Consider the following 17005-nt stretch of genomic DNA (forward strand, 5'->3'; position numbering starts at 1 on the left):
GTCCACCATCATCTGAGATGAGAAATCCACCTTCATCTGAGATGAGAAATCCACCTTCACCTGAGACGAGAAGTCCACCTTCACCTGAGATGAGAAGTCCACCATCATCTGAGACGAGAAGTCCACCTTCATCTGAGACGAGAAGTCCACCTTCATCTGAGACGAGAAGTCCACCATCATCTGAGATTAGTCCACAATCATCTGAGATGAGAAATCCACCTTCATCTGAGATGAGAAATCCACCTTCACCTGAGACGAGAAGTCCACCTTCACCTAAGATGAGAAGTCCACCTTCATCTGAGACGAGAAGTCCACCTTCACCTTAGATGAGAAGTCCACCTTCATCTGAGACGAGAAGTCCACCATCATCTGAGATTAGTCCACCATCATCTGAGATGAGAAATCCACCTTCATCTGAGATGAGAAATCCACCTTCACCTGAGACGAGAAGTCCACCTTCACCTGAGATGAGAAGTCCACCTTCATCTGAGACGAGAAGTCCACCTTCACCTTAGATGAGAAGTCCACCTTCATCTGAGATGAGAAGTCCACCTTCATCTGAGATGAGAAGTCCACCTTCATCTGAGATGAGAAGTCCACCTTCACCTGAGACGAGAAGTCCACCTTCATCTGAGACGAGAAGTCCACCTTCATCTGAGATGAGAATTCCACCTTCATCTGAGACGAGAAGTCCACCATTATCTGAGACGAGAAGTCCACCCTCATCTGAGATGAGAAGTCCACCTTCACCTTAGATGAGAAGTCCACCTTCATCTGAGACGAGAAGTCCACCTTCATCTGAGATGAGAAGTCCACCTTCACCTTAATTGAGAAGTCCACCTTCATCTGAGACGAGAAGTCCACCATCATCTGAGATTAGTCCACCATCATCTGAGATTAGTCCACCTTCATCTGAGACGAGAAGTCCACCTTCATCTGAGACGAGAAGTCCACCTTCATCTGAGATGAGAAGTCCACCTTCATCTGAGATGAGAAGTCCACCTTCATCTGAGACGAGAAGTCCACCATCACTTGAGACGAGAAGTCCACCATAATCTGAGATGAGAAGTCCACCTTCATCTGAGATTAGTCCACCATCATCTGAGAGAAGTCCACCATCATATGAGATTAGTCCACCTTCACCTGAGACGAGAAGTCCACCATCACATGGGACGAGGATGGGTTCACCACCATCTGAGCGGAGGTGACGAATTCACTATCGTTAAACCGTCGTCTTGAGCGAGTGGGGGCTGAGTCCACCGTCGAATGCGAACAGTCCACCCTCGTCTGAGGGATTGAGGCAAGTGTGCCACCATCCGAGCGTTTGCGATAAGTCCGCTATTGTGCTGAGTGAGCAAGACGAGTCCACCTCCATGTGAGTGAGGTCCGCTTGGAGGTCGTTCCCTCGCCGTGCCGTTGCCGGGTTGACATCCGGGCGAGGAAGTTTGAGAAGAAGGGCGCTCCTGATCTTGGGGTCGGGTCACGCACCAACCCGCCCGTATTCATGGACTTGAGTCGCAATGGCTGGAGCTGACCTGGTTGAGAGGTCAACTGGATGACAGCTCGTCTGGTGGAGTGGTCAGCTGGATGAGAGCTCATTTGGTTGAGAGATTGTCTGGATGAGAGATCGTCTGGATGAGTGCTCATCTGGATGAGTGCTCACCTGGATGAAAGATTACCTGGATGACAGAATTCCTGGTTTAGAGCTCACCTAGTTGAGATCCCATCTGGTTGAGAGATCGTCTGGATGAGATCTCACCTTGATAAGAGGTCACCCGAATTAAATATCACCTGGTTGAAAACCATGTGATACTCAACGGCGCGACATGAGTGATAGATTTCAGGTCATCACGGTCACATTTGGGCGACTTCTTAAATTCCACTATCATGGAAGAGGTGGTCGCGAAGTGCAGCCCGGTCTGTGTGTTCGAGATGAGGAGGCAGATCGTCGATCTCCCGATTGAGCTCACCTGGTGAAGACAATCGAGTCGTGTGTATTGTTGTTGTTGTTGTCTATTGCACGCTGTGTCAGGAAGTGCACCAGCAGTGGTGTTGATAGGCGCCCATGACGCTTCGGATGGCGTGACAATTCGAGCCTTTCAGCCCTCAACAGTTGGGAGTAGGGCTGAACGATTTGGGGACTATCTAATTGCGATGTTTCTGACATTGCAATTGCGATTTGATTTGCGATTACAATTTTTTTAAGTCAAGCTTCAGTTCAATATTCACTGTGTAATAGATTTAAAACATGTGATGATGGAGCATTACTACACGATACCATCGAAATATTAACTGCTCTATATATTATAATGCAATGATGAGAACTTGAAAGATATGAATTGCTTCCAACATGTATTTATTAAAATGTTTTAATTGAAACAGAACAATCACACATAGAACAATTGTTAATTTAAAAAAAAGTTACTATAATAATTCCAATAAGAAAGTAATAGGACTTTTCAAATCGCAAAAAACCTCAGCCTTTGCGATTTACTCATCGCATTGTTTCACAATTGCGATTTCGATTTGAAATCGATTCATCGTTCAGCCCGAGTTGGGAGCATCGGTCCTGTGTTGTGCTGCCCTCTGTTGGCGGGGTGCAGACAGTGGATGGGAGGTTTCGGTGGGGGGGGGGAGGGTTCAGTGGAAAATTGAGCAGTGTCTGTGGAGGAAGGAGTGGAGGTGGAGGAAGGAGCAGTGGATGAGAAGGAGGGAGGATTGGAGGTGGAGGAGGTAAAAGTGTAAGTGGAGGGAGGAGTGGTGGTGAAGAATCAGCACAATGAGAGCCGCCGTGAAGATTCAAGGCGAAGAGAACTCGGGAACAGTTCCCTCTAACGAGCCGTGCCTCGCTGGGGTTCCCATCAGCCGAGAGATGGAGACTGGAAGTCATTCGTCCACGATTCCACGGCTTGCTTAGCAGCTCAATCCGAGGGCCTCTACCACCACAGGACCAGCAGTCCCGTCTCTGCGTGTGTGTGCGTGTGTTTGATTGCTATACCCAAACAAGGGAGAAATTGTCAAACGTGAGAGAGGCTGTTTACATTCGAACTCGACCGTGTACGTTGAGGGATCTTTGCGAAGCATTTGCACTTCGAGAACGAGTTAGCGGCGGTGTTCGGACTACGACGACGAAGGTTACGCCACCGTGCGCATTGATTGGTGTTCGCATGAACACAATGTGCAGCTGCCATGATGACGATGATGGAGTGAATACGTCACGCACACTACCATGGACAGCGGTGTGCAGACGAAGGCACCTCATGCTACCCGTGTATATATATAATACATATCAAATATTATTCTCATTTTACGTTTAAAAAAAAAAAGGAATAATCCTTTGCTCGAGTTTGGATTTTTCAGAGTCGCTGACCCGGGCCTCGCATCGAGGTCGGCAAGGGTTGGTGGAACACGAGGGAGATCGCCAAACACTTGGGGCAAGTGCTGTTGGCGAGCTCCTATTAAGGCCGCAACAGAAACGTGAGAGAGTGGTGTGCGTGGTGCGTGTGTGTGTGTGGCCAAAGCGGAGCGGTTAGCGCGCTTGTGCTATGAACCTGGCGACCCGGGTTCGATTCCCGCTCACGGCTAACACCAGTGACGATTATCTGAACCGGTCCCGGGCTTCCCCTAGGTCGACTCAGCCTCAAATGAGTACCTGGTGCGGTGTGCAAACATCGCCACTAGGGAGACAAAGGCGGTCGGGCGTGGTGTTGGCCACCCACCCCCTCGTGTACCGTTCCGGCTTTCATAGGTGCTCGCTAACAGCTCTTGCCCCTACAGTATGTTAAGGCTATACGGAGGATCTTTGTGGTCAAAGCCACGCCCGATCGCCTACGTCTCAACCCACCAACGTCGTCCACGCAGCAACAGCCGCCATTGGCCACGAGGTGGCGGTGACGTCATCACGTGCCAGGCCAGGTGCACTCCGAGGCCACGTGGGAGCGTCGATGACTCGCTGCTGGCAGGGGGTCACGGGACAGACCCGGGTGCCGTGTATTGGCCGAGATGACTGGTGGATGCGCCACCAGTACACGTACACAATCACGCACAAACACACAAATACTGCAACAGGTAAACATGTTGGGCTGAGTCGACCTCGGGGAGGACCACGTTCCGCTTGGTTACCAATCGCTGCAGTGCTGTCAGTGGTTGAAGCAGTGTGCGAACCACACACACACACCTCAAGACACATACCCCCCCCCCCCCCCGTACTGTTTAGCCTTTAACATGCTCTTGGGGCAAATATTGTCAGCGAGAACATATTAAGGCCGGCACGGCGCGCGTGCTGTGACCATCACCACAGCAGACCATCTTTCTCTCCCCTGTGCTGGCTTTTCAACACCGCACCAGGTCCTCATTTAAGGCTGAGTCTACCTCGAAGAGACCCAGGACCGGTACAGTTATTACTCGCCACTGATTGTAGCCATGGCCTGGAACCGAACTCAGAGTTGATGGCGCAGAGCCCTAACCACAGTTGCCCATTCATTGACACCACACAAGTGGCGGGACGTCACCACAGCGCTCGTGCCAGGCTATGTGCACGTTAAGGCCACGTGGAGTGTCGAGCGCCCGCTGGCAGGAGGTCACTGGACAGACCCTGGTGCCATGGTTTTGACTGACTGAGATGACTGACTGGTCGATGCACCACCTGGGCCTCCTAATGTGCCAACTTGCTGTGCCAACTTGCTGCGCGCGCACAAATACGTGTGCATTATTATCGAGTGGAGTTGTACATTTGTACACGTGTAGTGCCATTGTATCGCTTCGCCTATACTCGTGTGTTTCGTGGCATGCGCCGGGTGTGAGTGCATTGTATCTCATACCCTGCCCGGTGGTGTAAGTCCGTGCTCGGTAAGAACCATTTCGTCAGGTAGCCTCAATAATGTATAATGATCATTTACTGCCCTCCCTTCGTCAAGGCACTGCACGTGTCTCGGGCAAGCAGATTGTCTGACCATACATCGCCGCGTTGGTCGGTGCCGGTTGGTGAAAGGAGGCCAGGAACCGGTGCAGATATGACTCGCCATTGATTTAAGCCGTCGGTGGGAATCGAACTCAGGTCGCGGGGTATATCATCAAGTGCGCTAACCACTGCGCCACTGGCCATTAACTTATGGGGTTTTGATGGGCTGAGAACCTGGGTGTCATCCGCCCACGATGAAACCGGGTCCTAAAATGTAGCGGAGTTGATGATCATTTATTTCAGCCTGGTCACCAACGATTGCAAAGACAAAATACAAAGATTCCCCGTATAGACTTTACAGACTGTTGGGACAAGTGCTGTTAACGAGCACCTATGAAGGCCGGCACAACAAACGAGGTTGCCAGCACCACGCCCGGCCGCCTTTGTCTCCCTAGTGGCGATGTTCACACATCACACCAGGTACTCATTTGAGGCTGAGTAGACAAAGGGTAGGGCCCAGGACCGGTTCAGATAATCGTCACTGGTGTTGGCCGTGAGCGGGAATCGAACTCGGGACGCCGGTTTCGTAGCGCAGCACGCTAACCGCTACACCACCGATCCTCTACACACACACAAAACCCACAACCATCGTGTTAAACGCGGTACAACCCAGCTATGAGGGTCATAAGGTTCTGATTTGACAGCAATACGAATTCTCTCTGTAGGGCAGGCAGATAGAAGTTGTGCCCCTGGCAAGGATTGAGCGGTCTATCCTCATCCTTCGTATGGCTGCTGTTGGTGGAGAGCAGTGTTCTTCTCTCATTTTCATAGGGGGACGGGGGCACATTCGCCTGGCCACAAATGATGGCTTTTCACGTGGAAATGTTTTGAAGCCAAATAACTCTTCACGCATATTTATAAATGTGGAGGGGAAAAAACCGGAGGACCCGGAGAAAAATCCACGCGACCATTGGGAAGAGAGAGAGAGACACGCAAACTCCAAAATATACAGGTGTCGGCGTTGGAATCGAACCCACGACGTCTTGGCATAGCAGGCGAGGTAGTTAACATCTCGCCACCGTGACCACCTTTTGTCGTGGGCCGCACGTCAGAAGAGTGAAACCACAACATGTTGTGGTTTCACTCTTCAACACTTCACTCTTCAACACACCGGTGGGCTAAAGCAGTGAACTATTTGTCTTTTGTTAACGTGAAACTTTTTTGCTGATTGGCCGTGTCGAGTGGTGGAGGGTTACGACACATTTATAAATAACGCGATCTAAACCCAAAAACGTTGATTATAAACAAAACTCAGTCTGCGCGGTCGTCAGAACATCTCACCGCATGCAGTATCAGCCTTGCCCCTGCGTCCCATGGCGATGTAAGCGAGTGACTCGAAACTACATTCACTCTACATCAGTGGCTTGTAAAGAGCAATTGCGTTGTACATATTAAATTGTAAATAGTTCAGTGGATTTGCTATTAACTTATTGAGTGTTCACTAAATGTGCTGGGTGTTGATAATGCGTGAATGTAATACCGACGTTGTAATGTTGTGTGCTCATTGGTACGGTAATAAGTGATCGGGGCTAGGTAGGGGGTGTTGACAGCCAAAGGGTTAGGGAACCACTTCTGTAACACAAGGTCGTGCACTGCTCGCTGCTGCGGGAGTCCTGAATGGAACTGTGTCCGTCTCGTGTCTCGTGACGTCGGCGGCACGTGTACAATTACATTGGAAGAGAAACTGAAACATTTTTAAACAAACAATAATAATAAAGAAAATATCAATTACTTTCGTGCGCTTCCATCGCATGTTTGGTTCGCGTCCCCGTCGCGGTTGGTACAGCCTGGCAGCTGTCGCCTCGTAAATGCATCAACGTAGCCCAACCATCTCCGGATAGGGGAACTCTGGGATGAACTCAATTTAACACGTAGCAGGCTTTCGCAAAAAAATATTATTCATAATATAGGTTTTTGGGTCAGATCGCGATATTTATAAATGTGACGTAACCCTCCACCACCCGACACGGCCAAACAGTAGAAAATGTGTCACGTTTTTCAAAGGACAAAATAATTCACATCTTTAGCCCACCGGTGTGCTGAAGAGAGGATCAACAGCATTTAAAAATTTGAGTAGTACCACGTTTCGCTGATAATTACAATCAGCTTCATCGGGCAAGAATGGTGAAGCTCTCCTGTTGCTTCCGGTCTTAAATAGAGCAGCATCATAACTTCGTGGAGAATTCAGGTTGCGTGCAAACGCCAACATCAAGAAATCGCGCCGTCATTAAATTGCGAGCGATATTTGCTGCACGTATTAATCGACGCCGAGCCTCCGTGACAAAATCACTTTGAATGCGCCCGATCTCGTCAGATCTGAGAAGCTGGATCTGGGCTGAGCCTGGAAGGGCGAGCGGCCAGCGTGTACAAACATGTTGCCGCAGGGCTTGCCGGGATCATGGCAGCGTTGTACTGCATTTCTATGCTGCCCGCCGCTTAACCCGCGGTGACCAGCGTGGTGAAGTATGGTGACAATATTTCCCCCACCACGACCCGTATGGCGTGTGGGAGCCCTTATCAAGCCCAGCAGTGGACCGCTTCGTCATGCCATTGCGAACTGTACATGGCACTTCGATAATCCTCTTACGAGGGCACGCCGCACGGCTCGCGGCGAACGCGGTCGAGAGGGCGACCACCGTCGGGGAAATGGAGCGCCCGAATCGGGAGGTAGAAACCTCTGATGTGACACTTCTCCCTTATCACGCATGCGATGGGCGCCGCGATGGCGAGAAGTTAACTACCTCGCCTGCTATAGAGGAGAGCCCTGGGTTCGATCCCGACTCTGATGCGTGTATGTTTGTTTTTTCTCTCCGGGTCATCCGGTTTTTCCCTCCACATTTATAAACATGCGTTAAGAGTATTTGGCTGATATACATTTCCGCGTGATGAGCCACATCTTTGAGCTAATGTTTGTAGCCAGGTCGCTCCTGAAAACGAGCTACATAGCTGAGTGGGCCTTAACTGGTGAAATAAAAGGGTTTTTTAGATCGACACTGACATTTCTTAACGGCTTGACTGATCAGGTGTATATTCTTGGTTCTTTCGGTAAAGTCACGTAGAAGGGAAATAATAAAATAATAAAAATATAAAACAATAAACATTTTTATAGTTTAATATTTTGTTACCGAAAGAACCAAGAATATGAATCCCTGCAGTCACGAAAGCTTTAAATCAAAATTTGATCAGGTGTAGTTTGTTTCACCGGGGTGAGGTCGCGAGAGAACAAGGGTTAGTCTCATTCGCCAGAGCCGACTGTGTTCCATACGGTTTGAGTCACTTGCCCGTGTTCTTTATTAAAAAAAAATACATAATACAGAGGAGCTCAATTCGTGTGGACCGTCTCATCTTGGGGTGCAGGCCGGACACCACGTGGTGGCCAAACTGGAGCGCCACCGACTCCTCCGCGGGACCAACGAGAGCGAATTCTGCAATAAACGTTTCAAAGTTACTTGGCTATCGCATACATACATGTGTGACGACTCCAGGAGACACTGATCTTGTGTTTAGCTTTATTGAAGACACGTTCACTTAATTCTAGATTTGAAGCTTTCGTGACTGCAAGGATTCATCCTCTTAGTTCTTTCGGTAAAGTCACGTAGGTAAAAAATTAAATTAAATTTAATAAAAAAAATTTAAAAAATCACGACGTTTCGGAGGCAACACAAGTCTCCGTCATCAGGTGGGACCGTCACAGCCAGATTTGCTGCATCAAGTGAGGCAGGGATTCAAGATGCAAGCTCTTAAATACAAGTTAAGGGGAAGGAGAGGGGTGGGGGAGCTTATCAGAATGTGGTAGCCAATGAATGGGACGTATCGGGGGGGGGCGGGGCTAAAAGAGAGCACGAGGTGCTCGTAGGCGTCGACGTGGACGTGTTTGTGCGCAAGTCCCTGTTGGTGCACATGATGACGTTTTGGAAGGGGGGGGGCTAAAGAGAGCACGGGGTGCAACGTGTACGTGGACATTCCTGTGCACAAGCACCTGTTGGTGCACATGATAGAAGAGAACGAAAATGCCCATGTTTATACCAGTGTTGGCTGACAATAAAGAGAGTACTGTTAAACGCTGGGGATGTTAACACTCGTTCACTTGACAGGCGAAGACCCCGACTCCAACAGCGTCCGCGAGCCTCTCCTCTCGACCCCTTGAATCCTCCGCGTGGCCTCTCGACCCCTTGAATCCTCCGCGTGGCCACGACCCTTCTCTAGAAGCTTCTCGATGGCCCTCGGTCCCTGATCCGCACCTGCTCCCTTCTATCACTTGGCCGCAGCCCCTATTCTCGATCCTTCTCGTAGACCCCAGGTCGTTCCCCTGTCTGTCCATTACCCCTTGTGGCCCCAAGTCTCTTCCTTTGCTAATTCCGCTGTCATTACCCCCTGTGACCGCTAGTCCCCTGTAATGTCTTTAACACAGAAAGTCCCTGTTTATCGAGCATGTACAAACATCACGAAATGTTTCACACCTCATCTCGTATAGATGTCTTTTTTATGCACATTGGTCCGCGAATTAATTTAATGATACCAAGAATTTACAAATAAAAAATCTTGCTTTCATGATGAAGGTGACGATGCGTTCTCGTCGAGTTGCTGTGGTTGTCCCAACGCAAATCGGGTCCTTACAGAGTTGCCCCCCACCCCGCCCCACCGCGTAATCTTCCACGGGAGCAATAGGAAAGGGATTGTGCATGTCAACCTAATGAGCGGTGACATCCTGCGGCCGTGTGGAGCAGCAACTGTAACATCATCAGCAGCTTAGAAGAGATTAGAACGGGCAAACCACCCAGCCCCGTGCCCTCAGCCACACACTCACCACCCCCCATCACCATCCTCGCCCTCTACCACCACCATCACCAGCACCACCACTCCATCATCAGCGGCCACGCAAATCCAGGCCACGTTGGACAGCAGGAGGAAGGGAAGAGACAGCGGTCGATCTGTCCGTCCGTCCCTCTCGCCGCACGCCTCCTGGTGTAGCTGGAGCATCGAGGGACTTTGTTCTCGTCACGAGGTTGAAGAGCGTCGCTGCGGGGTGGCCGCGTGCATGTCTGAGCAGCGCGCCATGCCACCTGGTTCTACAGAGCTGCACGCGCAGGTACACGCAAGGGCCCGCGCGCCTCCTGCGCTCACGTGCGTGGAGCCAGGGGACTCCCTCGGTGGCGTCGTCAGAGCGATTTTACAGCGTAACGCGGAGGTGTCTAAGTAGCGGTTGGGCTCTCGCGACCGAGGGGTTAGATCGCGGAGTATAAATGCGTCGGTGAAACCAGCCACCATCCGACACAGCCAAGAGGTAAGGTTTTTCACGAAAATAAAATGTTATAGGTATCTATTGTAATTTATGTGCCTACATTAACCACGCCCGCCCGCCTCGTGTCTTCGCACCTGATTGGTTCATACTGACAACATCACATTTTGTTGGTTCTTTCGTAAAGTCACGTAGAAGGGAAATAATAAAATATAAAAAATAAAATATAATAAAAAAAATAATTCTCACGACGTTTCGGCCACAACGCAAGCAGCCGTCCTCAGACCTGTTCTTCACCTGAGGACGGCTGCTTGCGTTGTGGCCGAAACGTCGTGAGAATTATTTTATTATATTATGTTTTATTTTTATTATTTTATTATTTCCCTTCTACGTGGGGAGGGCGGTGGGGGGGCGGTGGGGTGCGGTGGGGGGGGCGGTGGGGGGGCGGTGGGGGGGGCGGTGGGGGGGCGGGCAAATTTCAATTGAATAACTCGTTGTGAGATGGTGTAGGCGATACAGAGAAGAGGTCGAGATGTCGTGAGATGAGAGACATTTCTTTGACAGAAATGTCGTGAGATGAAAGGTGTAAATGAAAGATAAATATGAGGTGAGATGACAGGAGAGAGATGCAGGCGAGACAGATATGTAGTGAAGACAGTGAGGTGTGGACAACAGGTGGGCGACGTGAGGTGAGAGAGAAGCAAACACGGAGCCACATGCGGCCGTCTGGAACGCTCTTCCTTCCAATGTTAGGAATCCACTGGAGATTGACAAAAAACTCATTTCTTCAGAACTACTTTTTGTGGTTAGTTTGTTGTCCTTCCCCGCACCTCCGATTGGCACGATCGACTGCATACGGTCGCGAAAGAAATTAACCAAACATACATACCTAATATGGAGGTAATAACAAGTAAGTACTGTACATTTATAATCACGCAACACTCATAACCCGGGTTAGCACGAGTGCGCATTCCCACGGACGACGTTGATCAATTAATCGATGCGTCGTCATCATCTACCGTGTCATGTGAGGCCTTAGGGCAGGAGTGGGGAACCTTTTTTCTGCCAAGGGCCATTTGGACATTTATAACATCATTCGCGGGTCATACAAAATTATCAACTTAAAGATTAGCCTATTATATTTGGTGAAACATTTAATTAACTCACCTCTAATGTGATGGCTGGAACTGCCAATTGATTTTGCGAGCCTTTACGGCCCGCGGGCCGGACGTTCCCCACCCCTGCCTTAGGGTGTTGCCCGTGTTAACACAGCCGCTTGCAGGGAACCCGGTCGAGTTGAATCATTTTGTGATTTTCAAGATGTCTTTTTTTTTATTCCGTCTCATTTACCGTCCACTTTTGTTATCGGCGTGTCACGTGGTCATAAGACAACACGCATTTCCATTCACAAACCTCCCAGCAGAGCCGAATCGGGGCAATTGCCCCGGGCCCCGCGCTTTGGGGGGAGGGGGGGAGGTGGGAGGGGCTTGCGCTTCGACATCACGGTGTCAGATGTAATACTTTCAGTTAGTAGTAGTAGTAATAGGATTTTACCCTTTCAACTGGTACAAAAACTGACACCTTTATACAAGGCATCATGTTTGCAATAACCACAACACAAGCAGTCAAAATGCAAACAAAAAGAAACAACTCTTCTTGGTTCTTTCTTTCGGTAAAGAAGATTAATCCCTGCATTCACGAAAGCTTTAAATCGAAAAAGAAACAACTCTGATAATGATAATGATATGCACTGTCCTTGAAGTTGATTGGTCCACACCCGAGACAGCTTTTCTTAGAGCCTAGTCTCCATTGGTGTTGGACCAGATGACGCCAAAAGGCGTATAAAGGTGTCAGTTTTTGTACCAGTTGAAAGGGTAAAAACCTATCACTATATTTTGCCACTGGTAAAGGAGATGTCTCATAGTGTAAATACTTTCAGTTTAGTTTGGAAGCGTCGAGAGACCCACACAGCGTGACTTGCCCCGGGCCCCGCACCCCCTCTCTGGACGGCCCTGCCTCCCAGTGAGCAGTGCACGACCACGTGCCCCAGAACGGCTCCTGAAAGCGACGTCGTGGAACCGACATGAGGTCCCTTCAATTGCCTCCCGTCACCGCGAGGTGGTGCTGCGCATGCGCCCCAGCTGCAGAGGCGTTAGTCACCTCTGGCGATACATTTAATTTCGTGATTCGGCGACGCTGCTGCTGCTGATGCGTTAGCCAGCGGGTACACCAAGCACGCGTAGATGACTCGTTGGAACTGCCTGTAGAGGAAAACAATGTAATCGACGACGTTTCGGGCGGTGGCCCTTAGTTGTTACTCATTCTGTTTAGGGGGTTAACATTTGTCCGACGTATTATTGATTATTTCGGTAAAGTCACGTAGATAGAAAACAAAACAATGAAAATATAAATAAATAAAAAATTCATACAATTTCAATCATAAATTGAATGTAATAAAAGCTTTAATTCTTAAAAAAAAATTCTATCTACGTGACTTTACCGAAAGAACCAAAGACATGAATTCCCGCAGTCAGGAAAGTTTTAAGTAAAAATTTGTCTGACGTTTGTTAAACACTGAACGTCTATATGATGGCCCTCCCCTCGTACAATAAGCAGTCTCCATTCAGTTGCTCTCTCGAAGCCTCACCTCTTCTCTATCGCCCATTATCTCCCCTTCCCTCGCCCCTCTACTCCTTCCCGTCCCTCCCATATAGCCCATCCGTGATCCGCAAGTTCCCCTCCATCGCTGCTGTTACTCATGCCTCACTACTCGTGGCACGCCACTCTCCATCTCCATCATTCCATTCTGTGTCACACGTTTTGTAAACTATACCAAGCGCCTTGCGTGAAGGCGCTTTTCTTTTCAATGTACAGAATTAAAGAATGCATTTAGGCAGGAGGAATCCGATGGGCGATTAAGCTCGTTTTCGCAGATGTCCAGTAGGGGCAGGTCAGAACGTGGCAACAACAAACAGTACAAAAACACGATGGGAGTGCAAAGTATAGGAAAGGTAAACAATTCACTTAAAAAAATGGGAAAAAAATTAAACTAAACTTTTTTATCGTACAAGATAAAGCCAAACTGCTGTATCAACTCATTTTTCTCAGAAGCGACAGGCCACAAATGATAACTCGACGAAGTGGCTCATCACGTGAATAATGCACGGCAGCAAACCACTCTAAACGATCGACTACATGCATGTTAGAAGGCCACGTGAGAGCATTGATGGGCGTCGCTCGCGACGTTTTCATCGTCCACTCACACAGCCACGCGTGTCAATGTGTTCGTGGACTGAGTGCGTTGGATTGAGGCGCTCGTTGTCTGCGCGCAGGCGTCCGTGGACTCGTACAGCGGCCGCCAGGCGCTGCTGCTGGAGCTCGCCAAGTGCAAGGACAGATCGACCCAACAGGAAGAGGAGGAGCGCTACGCTCACGTCCAGCTCAACAACGCCAGGGTGGGTCCCAGAGTGGTGGGGAGGGTCATGTGGGTGGTGGTAGGGGGGAGGGAGATTACGGTCAAGGTCACGCGGCCAGGGCCATAGGGATCCCTGTGTGCCGTGTCGGCTTTCATAGGTGCCCGCGAACAGCACTTGCCCCAATAGTCTGTTGAACGTTATACGGGTGGTATTTGTCTTGTGTATGTGTGTGTACGTGTGTTCGTACATGGGGTAGGAAAAGCCGATCGCGTTCTCCGTGCGCACGAACCTGAGTTTTTATGGCGCCATCGTGGAGGACGTCCCCGCACCAGGACACGCGGTCTCCTTCGAGCCGCAGGACTTCCTGCACGTCACAGAGGCGAGACGCGGCACCCAGCTTTCGTCGATCTATCCACCCGCCAACCCATCCATTCATCGATCCGTTCACCTAGAAGATCTTATCCCATTCGTGCCTTCCCCTATCTCCCTGTCCATCCTTCCACCAATATTTAAACTTTTCCATCCATTCACCGATTCGCTCATCTCGACACCCATTCATCCACCCATCCATCCATCCACGTATCCATCCGTCCACTCATCCGTCTACCAATACACCTACCCACCATTACACCCAACCAGCTATCCATCCACCCATCCATCCACTCAACTATCCATTGGACTATTTTATCCATCTACCCATGCGTCCACCCATTCACCCATCCTGCCATTCACCTCTCCATCAGTGATGATGATAATATTATTTGTATGATTACACTGCAGGGGATGATGGACGTGCACGTAATTGATGACTATGTCTGTTAAACTTCTTTCACACCGTACGTAGCCAACAGTGCTAATCGGAGGTGCGAGGAAGGACGATAAACTAAAGACAAAAAAGCAGTTCTGAAGAAATGTACTTTCAATCTAGATTTAAAAGTATATAGCTCCAATGTCTTCCTAATATTGGAAGGAAGAGCGTTCCAGATGGCCGCAGAAGCGCATCTGAAAGCGCGCGATCGTCTTCATGATGATGATGATGCTGCCGAAGTTGCCAATGCTGTCGTTGTTCTTCGCTGTCCGTCGCGATGCAGAAGTACACTCACGATTGGTGGATCGGCCGCATGGTGCGGGAGGATAGCGAGCTGGGCTTCATCCCGAGCCCCGGCAAACTCGCGCAGATCAACCTGGAGCAGGAGCAGCGAGCCCGGCACGCGCGCCTCTACCCTGGGTCAGCGATCATCATCATCGTCAGCAGCAGCGATCATCATCATCAGCAGCGATCATCATCATCATCATCATCAGGCCCGGACTGGTTATAGGGCAGGCCAGGAAAACAAACTTTGGGTCGGTCCATTCCGAGGGCCGGTGGGCCGGTCTATATAGGAAAATTGCAAGTGTGATCAGAGTCAAATATATATATATATAATGACCTCTAATGTGTACGCTTCATTGCTTATTTACGCTCTCGGTGGACATTCAGTCCCCATATTCGGCAGCCCGAAAGATTCTTCCTCACTGGCCCATTTGTTTTTTGGACCCAACCCAAATGGGCCAGTGAGATCGCATGGCAATTTCGGCCGGTGTCTTTACAAATGCCTGGGCCGATTTTGCGTCCTAGTCCGTCACTGATCATCGTCATCATCGTCATCATCAAGCGCAGCTCCATCACTGACACCAGTAACAGCCCTCAGCATCACCACCACCTGCCCGATGCTTCATGCCATCGTGCCATCGACGCGCATGTGAGTCACACGTCACCTGTACGTGTGTGTGTTGACCTTATACTCTTAGGTTTTTTTCGGTAAAGTCACGTAGGTAAAAATAAATAATAATAAAAATAATAGTTACAGTAAATCTAGCTGTGACGGTCCCACCTGATGACGGAGACTTGTGTTGCCTCCGAAACGTCGTGATTTATTATTTTTATTTCTATATTTTACCTACATGACTTTAACACGTAGGCTTTCGCGATCAATATTATTCATAATCAACGTTTTTGGGTTTAGATCGCGTTATTTATAAATGTGACACATTTATAAATAACGCGATCTAAACCCAAAAACGTTGACTACGTGACTTTACCGAAATAACCTAAGAGTATGAATCCTTGCAGTCACGAAAGCTTCAAATCAAGAATGTGTTGAACTTCTCTCTTTGTGTTGCTGTGTCTCCCTTCCCCACTGAGTGGTGGACGATCACCACGTCCAACTCATCCTCTCCGTGTGTAAATGTGTCTGCCTGTGTGTCTCCATATCTCTCTCTCTCTCCATGTCTCTTCGTTCCAGCCTCTTCCACGTCTCTGCATATCTCCCCACTCAAACATTGAGATGGCTCTGTGGTCCATCTCAACCCTCCCCTACCCACTGCCCCCCATCCCTTCACAACTCCCTGTGCCCCCCCCCCCCACGCCGCACCCCCCACACAGATCTGCTGGCGCTTCCGGAGAGCCCGCACGCCCCCTACCCTTCCACAGTGAGTCCTCGGTGCTGTTGAACTTGACATTGAGTTTTCTTTCGTTCAAACAATGTTTGTCTACGTCTTGTACGATTGGTGTCAAGTTGTCGCGAGGCGAAGACATGCCCCCATTCCAGAGGTCGCAACCGGGTACCCGATACCCGTACCCTACCCGATACCCGGCTACCCGTACCCAGCCGGGTACGGGTACGGATTGCCGTTTGCGACCCTGGTGCGGCCGGGTACGGGTACGGGTAGGATGTGAGTCACTGGTGAGTAGCCGTTTGTCACTCATTTCGGGTAGCGTACGGGTACGGGTAGGGAACGGGTACTCGTATCCGGCCGGGTATGGGTACGGGTACCCATTTGCGACCCTGGTGCGGCCGGGTACGGGTAAGGAATCAAAACCCGTTTGCGACCTCTGCCCCATTTTGAACTTCGTCAGAAAGCAGCGCATCACCCCGCACGAGAGAGGCGCCTCTCCGTGCGTGTTTATAATCTGGTGAGCGCCCGTGGGGACCGAGCGTCTCTTTGCCGAGAGAACCCAGCGCAGACCGAACAACAGTGAATCACAAGCAGCTGCACAAACAAGTACGATCTCTTGCACAACGCTAGCAGCGGCTAGGGCCATCGACTCGCTGCTCTAGAGAACCCAGTTTCACAAACTCTGTCGATTCAACTCGCCTGTCGCCGACCGCGTCCCCTCGTCTCTCCCTGACCCTGTCCTCTCTCTCCTCTCTCCCTGCTCGCACAAGCGCAGTGAAGCACAAGCAGAAGCTGGTAAGCAGCGTGCAGCACCACGGCCCGAACGCGGCCTGTACCGGCAGCGCCAACCTCCGCTCCCGCCGCGGTGTTGGCAAGCCCTCATCCGGCAGTGGATTGGCAAAGGGATGATGATAATGATGAGGGTGGTGATGATCAGGGATTCATTTCTCT

The 17005-nt window shown here is 50.0% G+C and overlaps 1 long non-coding RNA gene across 1 annotated transcript; it reads right to left on the reverse strand.

Annotated features, from left to right (window-relative positions):
- Positions 1-11804: 11804 nt before the first annotated feature.
- On the reverse strand, positions 11805-16909 carry LOC144930981 (uncharacterized). Its single transcript, XR_013636482.1, has 4 exons — positions 16891-16909; positions 14719-14799; positions 13905-13979; positions 11805-12257 (listed from the first exon to the last, which is right to left on the reverse strand). It is a non-coding gene; the product is annotated as an uncharacterized LOC144930981 (long non-coding RNA).
- Positions 16910-17005: the final 96 nt, after the last annotated feature.

Source organism: Lampetra fluviatilis, chromosome 1, assembly GCF_964198595.1.
Source record: "Lampetra fluviatilis chromosome 1, kcLamFluv1.1, whole genome shotgun sequence".
Taxonomy (NCBI): domain Eukaryota; kingdom Metazoa; phylum Chordata; class Hyperoartia; order Petromyzontiformes; family Petromyzontidae; genus Lampetra; species Lampetra fluviatilis.